This window comes from Nuphar pumila, chromosome 7, assembly GCF_984573655.1.
Source record: "Nuphar pumila chromosome 7, dmNupPumi1.hap1.1, whole genome shotgun sequence".
NCBI lineage: Eukaryota > Viridiplantae > Streptophyta > Magnoliopsida > Nymphaeales > Nymphaeaceae > Nuphar > Nuphar pumila.
In genome coordinates this window covers 22,660,830-22,667,458 of record NC_143255.1, presented here as the reverse complement: position 1 = coordinate 22,667,458, position 6,629 = coordinate 22,660,830, and the positions used below count along the sequence as shown (strand labels likewise).

Here is a 6,629-nt window from a genome sequence, read left to right as displayed (position 1 = left end):
GGACGTTTCATGAAGAAGAATTTAGAAACGATTTTGATGCACGGGTGAATGTGGTGCACGATAATCCATATACGAATTTGATATTTGATGCTGTAGGAACAGAACTGGGTTCTGCTATGAGTTCTAGTGATGTAAGAACTGCCGTAGATGAAGAATCACCAAACGATGCAGCTAGTAGATTTTATGATTTACTTAAAGATGCTGATGAGCCACTTTGGAACGGTTGTGAGAGTCACACTATCTTGTCTGCAGTTCTTCAACTAATGAATTTGAAGTCCGAGTATAATTTGAGTCAATCATGTTTTGACCGTTTGTGCATGATTGTGAAGAGTATGTTGCCTAAAGATGAGAAATTGCCACAAAATTTTTATCGTGCGAAAGTTATGGTCAACGCTCTAGGTATGGGTTACAAAAAGATTGATGCTTGTCCAAATCACTGCATGTTGTATTTCAAGGAGTAGAAAAATGACATATCATGCCCGTCATGTGGGCATCCTCGGTTCAAGCCAAAGACAAGAGGCAATGGTAGCACGAGATCAAAGGAAGTTTCATACAAGTCGCTCCGCTACTTTCCTATCACTCCTAGATTGCAGCGATTGTATATGTCTTCAAAGACAGCTAAACACATGAGATGGCATGCAAATAAAGTTTGACATGATGAAAACAAGATCACAAATCCTGTTGACGCTGAAGCTTGGAAGCACTTTGATCGTACTCATCAGAACTTCGCAATGGAAGTGCGAAATGTTAGACTCGGTCTATGTACAGATGAATTTAATCCATTTGGGGGTAGATCAACTCCATACTCATGCTGGCCAGTATTTGTAACTCCATACAACCTTCCACCAAGCTTGTGTATGAAACGTCCAAATCTTTTCTTGTCTCTGTTGATCCCTGGTCCGACCTCACCTGGCCAAAATCTTGATGTATATCTAAGGCCATTGATTGATGAATTAAAAGTATTGTGGGATGACGGTGTTACCACGTATGATGCCCACAAAAAATAAAATTTCAACATGAAGGCCGCTGTTCTATGGACAATCAGTGACTTCCCTGCATATGGTATGTTATCTGGTTGGAGCACACATGGGAGGTTGGCTTGTCCGTACTGCATGGAAGATTCCAAAGCTTTTAGATTGAGGCATGGAAGGAAGCCTTGCTGGTTTGATTGCCATCGTCGATTTCTACCCAACGATCATCCGTTCCGACGTCAAAAGAATGCATTTACAGCAGACACAACTGAAACGGAAGGTCCATCCTCAAGATTGTCTAGCATAGAGATTTTAAGAAGATTGCGATACTTTCCAGATGTATTAACAGATGCCCGCAGTCCTACACCCTTCCGTGGATTTGGGGAGGAACACAATTGGACGAAAAAATCTATTTTTTGGGAACTACCGTATTGGCCGACCCTATTGATACGACATAATTTGGATGTGATGCATGTAGAGAAAAATGTGTTTGATAATGTGTTCAATACAGTAATGAATATTAAAGGAAAAACGAAGGATAATCCGAAGGCCCGTATGGATTTAAAATTAATATGTAAAAGACCAGAATTGGAACTCAAAGAGTATAATGGCAAAGTACTGAAACCAAAGGCGAAGTACGTGCTCGGACCTGATCAAATAAAACATGTATGTCAATGGTTGAGACAACTGAGATTTCCAGATGGATATGTCTCTAACATTGCTCGGGCTGTGAAGATTGACGATGGACAGTTATATGGGTTGAAGAGCCATGATTGTCATATCTTTATGCAACGATTGATACCCCTAGCATTCCATGATATGTTAGACAAACCTATATGGGGGGTATTGTCTGAGTTGAGCGGATTTTTCAGAACATTGTGCGCATCGGAGGTCATTGTATTAGATGTAAAGAATCTCGAGGACTCTGTCATCACCATTGTTTGTCTGTTAGAAAAGATATTTCCGCCAGCATTTTTCGATGTTATGGAACATTTGATCATACATCTGCCATATGAACTAAGGGTTGGTGGCCCTGTGCAATATCGATGGATGTACCCATTTGAAAAGTATATGTTTTTTTATATTTGTCTCTTTAATGACAGATATTTAAAATTTGAAATATATATTCTTGTCAGATGCATGTTCGACCTAAAAAAAAAGGTTCGTAATAAAGCAAGAGTAGAAGGCTCTATTTGTGAGGCGTACACTTTAGAAGAGATTTCAAATTTCTCATCTATGTACTTCGAACCTCATATTCTAACACGTTACACATGCCCGCCCCGTAACGATGATGGAGAACAAGTAACTGTAGCTGACAAGCTGTCGATATTTCAACCACTTGGGCATGCATTTGGTAGTTGCCGATCAAGGCTATTGACAGATCGAGAGCAAGATTCTGCACACATCTATATTCTTTTTAATTGCTCAACGATCGACCCATACATCGAGTAAGTATATGTATATGCAACTCAATTATAAATCCTTTTATGTTCTATATGTGGATACATGACTCGGTAATATAAGTATTTGTGGTTTGCAGACGATTTGATCTGGAGTTGCGAAACGAATTTTCACATCTCACTGATGCAAAAGTACAAAAAGAACGTGAAACTAAGTTTGTGGAGTGGTTGAAACAGTTGGTAAAGAAGCTAACATAAATTTTGTACTTATAAACAACACTAAGTTACTTAATTGATCGTGATCACAATCATTGTTTATGTTTGTGCGTAGGTTCGCAATGCTGATGTTAAAGATCAAGGAATATGTGATTTAGAAAATGGTCCGACCAAAGTTGTGCAATGCTACAACGGGTATATCGTAAATGGTTATCGATTCCATACAAAAGACTACGGTATAAACAAATCAATGATAAATAGTGGCGTGTGTGTCAATGGTAGCAGCTACGGTGAAAATGAACATGATTACTACGGTGTTATAGAGGAAATAATGGAGTTGACTTACTTAGGCATGAATAATAGGGTTACGGTATTCAAGTGTCATTGGTTTGATCCAACTGCAACAAGACTCGACAAAGCTTCAGGCATTGTGGAGGTGAATCATAAATCCAGGTTTGGAACATATGAACCATTCATATTAGCCTCGCAAGCTCAACAAGTTTATTATACTTCATATCCGAGTATAAAAAAGTCAGATAGAAATGAATGGTGGGCAGTTTGCAAGGTGAAATCCAAACTATACCCCGAGTATGATCAGTTACAGGAAGATGAGTTAGCTGAAGACAGTGATTACTATCAATCAGATGATGTCTGTGACTTCGTTAATGGTCACGATGTTGTGCATGATATGCATGTCATATCTCCATTGGCTGATGAAACATTCATAGAGGAATGTGATCCAAAGGATGTACCAAGTGGATGGGCAAACAATGAAGAAGAAGAAGAAGAAGAAAGTCAAACTAGTGACGAGGAAGAATTCTCAAGCTAGTGAGCAAAATCTTATACTACAAACCTCTATTTAAATGCATTGTAATACTTGATGTGAGTTGTATTGCAATACTTGGTGTGAATGATTAAAAATTTTATTTCAATGTATTATAATACTTGATACGAATGATTCGAATGCATTGTAATACTTGATGTGAATGATTTCAATTATCTAAATGTATTATAATTTATGCAATTAACGAATGATTTGAATTAGTGCAATACTTGATGTCAATGATTTGAATTATTTGAATGCATTGCAATGCTTGATGTGAATGACTTGAATGCATTGTAATACTTGATGTGAATTATTTGAATGTATTGTATGACATATGTTATTTGTTAGAATATGGTTCGTGGAGGTTATAGTGGTCGCTCATCCAGTAGTAGCCAGGCTCAACCTTCATCTTCACGGGCTCCCGTGATAGGTATATCATATAACTAATTAGATGCTTGATTAGTTCAAATGCACATTCTGAGAACTTGGTGTGTATTTTTTTACAGATGATGTTGCGCCTGTACACGACCCACCTACACCAGTTGATCGCACAAGTCAACAGCCAACACAGGAAACAGGGTCTTCTCAGGCTGGCACAAGAAGACTCATTCGAATAGTGTATATCGATAATCGACCGTAAGTATTTTGTTTTCAATTATTGCATATCTTTTAAATATTTTATATTGATATTTACTGTGTAACAATTCATGTGCAGCACGAGGTTTGAGCCACAAGAAGTAGTACGGGAGATTAGGAATTCACTTCTTCAACATCTACCAGGACCAGTTGCTCAATGAAAAGAGTACCCAATGGAGGTGTTAGACAGATTGTGGTCCTCATTCATGGTATACAGTTGTTCCTCATAGTTAATGTGTTTCATATTTAATTTATTTAAGCAATGTCTACTAACTTTCTGAAAATATTTGTAGGCTTCGAATCGCTTTGCAACTACGGTGGAAGAAAATGATGCAAGGAAGGTGTGGCAGAAGGTGGCTGCCAATCGATTTGCAGACATGCTGCACACTATGAAGACTGCAGCAAAAAAAGCATCTGGCGTAGTAGATGATCCATTACTGTGGAAGGGCCATGGTCCTATTACTATCAGGAGAGATTACTGGGATGAAATGTGCGATATGTGGGTGGGAGATGCATTTAAAAATCGCTCTGCGAAAGCTTCACAAAATCGATCGAAGATGCCCGAAGCCCATCTACACACAGGTGGATCTAAGACATTTGGGAGCCACCTAAAGAAAATGGTAACTCATCAATATATAATATTAATTTTATAAGTATTGTTGCAATTTTTTGTACTAAATCTTTTGTCATTTAACTTCGCAGGAAGCAGAAAAAGGAAGCAGTGTACCATATAAGGATGTGTTTGTAGAAACACATAAACGGAAGACCACGGGAGTCTTCGTATCAGAGAAGGCGAGAACGACAACGGTATGTATTAATTCTATTAATAATCATTGCAATATATATGCAAGTTATCATAATGTTATCATTAATTATTAATGAATACTTTAAACATTATTTTGTAGGAGGCATATGAGCAACAGATGGTAGAGCGATATGGCGAAGACGCTACTCAGCATCCATCATTTGATCCTACAGCATGGGTGACTGCAGCAGGTGAACCCAAAAAAGGTCGCGTGTTCGGGTTTGGGAGTAATATGAACACTTCACCAGTTATTGGTTCTTCCAGTTACGGCTCACCGACTTCTTGCGCCGACATAAGCTCCAAAAAGCCGACTATTCTTTCCGGTGATGATGTACGCGAGATCATTAATGAATCACTGAATAACTACTTCCAATACACCGTCGCCCCCTTTCTCCGAAATGAGATCAAGGCCGCTGTTCAGGATAGGGGATCTTCGATTCCAGGTCCCTCTCAGGTATAATCACATATATAGTTTTTTTTACTGTCTTAAAGCACATCTGAGCATGGTAGAATCACATATAGAGTTTTTCTAGATGCCTTAGAACACATATGAACATGCTATAATCACATATTCAATTTTTTTACTGCCTTAGCACATATATGAGCATGATAAAATCACATATAAAGTTGCTTTGCCTGCCTTAGAGCACATATGAGCATGCTATATTCACATATTTAATTTTTTTACTGCCTTAGCACACATACGAGCATGATCGAATCACATATATAGTTTTTTGCCTGCCTTAAAGCACATCTGAGCATGGTAGAATCACATATAGAGTTTTTTTATATGCCTTAGAACACATATGAACATGCTATAATCACATATTCAATTTTTTGACTGCCTTAGCACACATATGAGCATGATAGAATCACATATATATATATATATATATTTAACTTTTTGTCTGCCTTAGAGCACATATGAGCATGATAGAATCACATATAAAGTTTTTTTGATTGCATTAGAACACATATGAGCATGCTATAATCACATATTCAGTTTTTTGACTGCCTAAGAACACATATGAGCATATTATAATCACATATTCTGTTTTTTGACTGCCTTAGTACACATATGAGCATGCTATAATAACATATAGAGTTTTTTAACTGCCTTAGAACACATATGAACATGTTATATATCATTTATGATAGAATCACATATAAATTTTTTGGTTTTGCCTGCCTTAGAGCACATATGAGCATGCTATATTCACATATTCAATTTTTTTACTGCCTTAGCACACATACGAGAATGATCGAATCACGTATATAGATTTTTGCCTGCCTTAAAGCACATCTGAGCATGGTAGAATCACATATAGAGTTTTTTTAGATGCCTTAGAACACATATGAACATGCTATAATCACATATTCAATTTTTTGACTGCCTTAGCACACATATGAGCATGATAGAATCACATATAGAGTTTTTTTATTGCCTTAGATCACACATGAGCACATGATAGAATCACATATAGTGTGTAATTTATTTCATTATATTTTGTTTATCAATACTGACTGTTCTTTTCTTGTGTAGGCTGCTAGCGATAATCAGGGTAGTGGAGCTGAAGGGACAGATAAAGACAATGAACAAGAAGACGCACAAAATCTTGGCGATGATTAGAGGACTGTGTTGAAGAAGTTCTATTTTTTTTATTTTTCCTAATTGTAATTGTTGAATTGTAAATAATTAAACTTCTTAATTTTAAGGTGGAACGATTAATTATTATAGATACTTGTTATATGAATTTTTTGTGTGGTTTGTTTTT

General features: G+C 37.0%; 1 long non-coding RNA gene across 1 annotated transcript; it reads left to right on the top strand.

Annotated features, from left to right (window-relative positions):
- Positions 1-3,917: 3,917 nt before the first annotated feature.
- Positions 3,918-6,629, top strand: LOC149831507 (uncharacterized). Its single transcript, XR_016433026.1, has 2 exons — positions 3,918-4,049; positions 6,398-6,629. It is a non-coding gene; the product is annotated as an uncharacterized LOC149831507 (long non-coding RNA).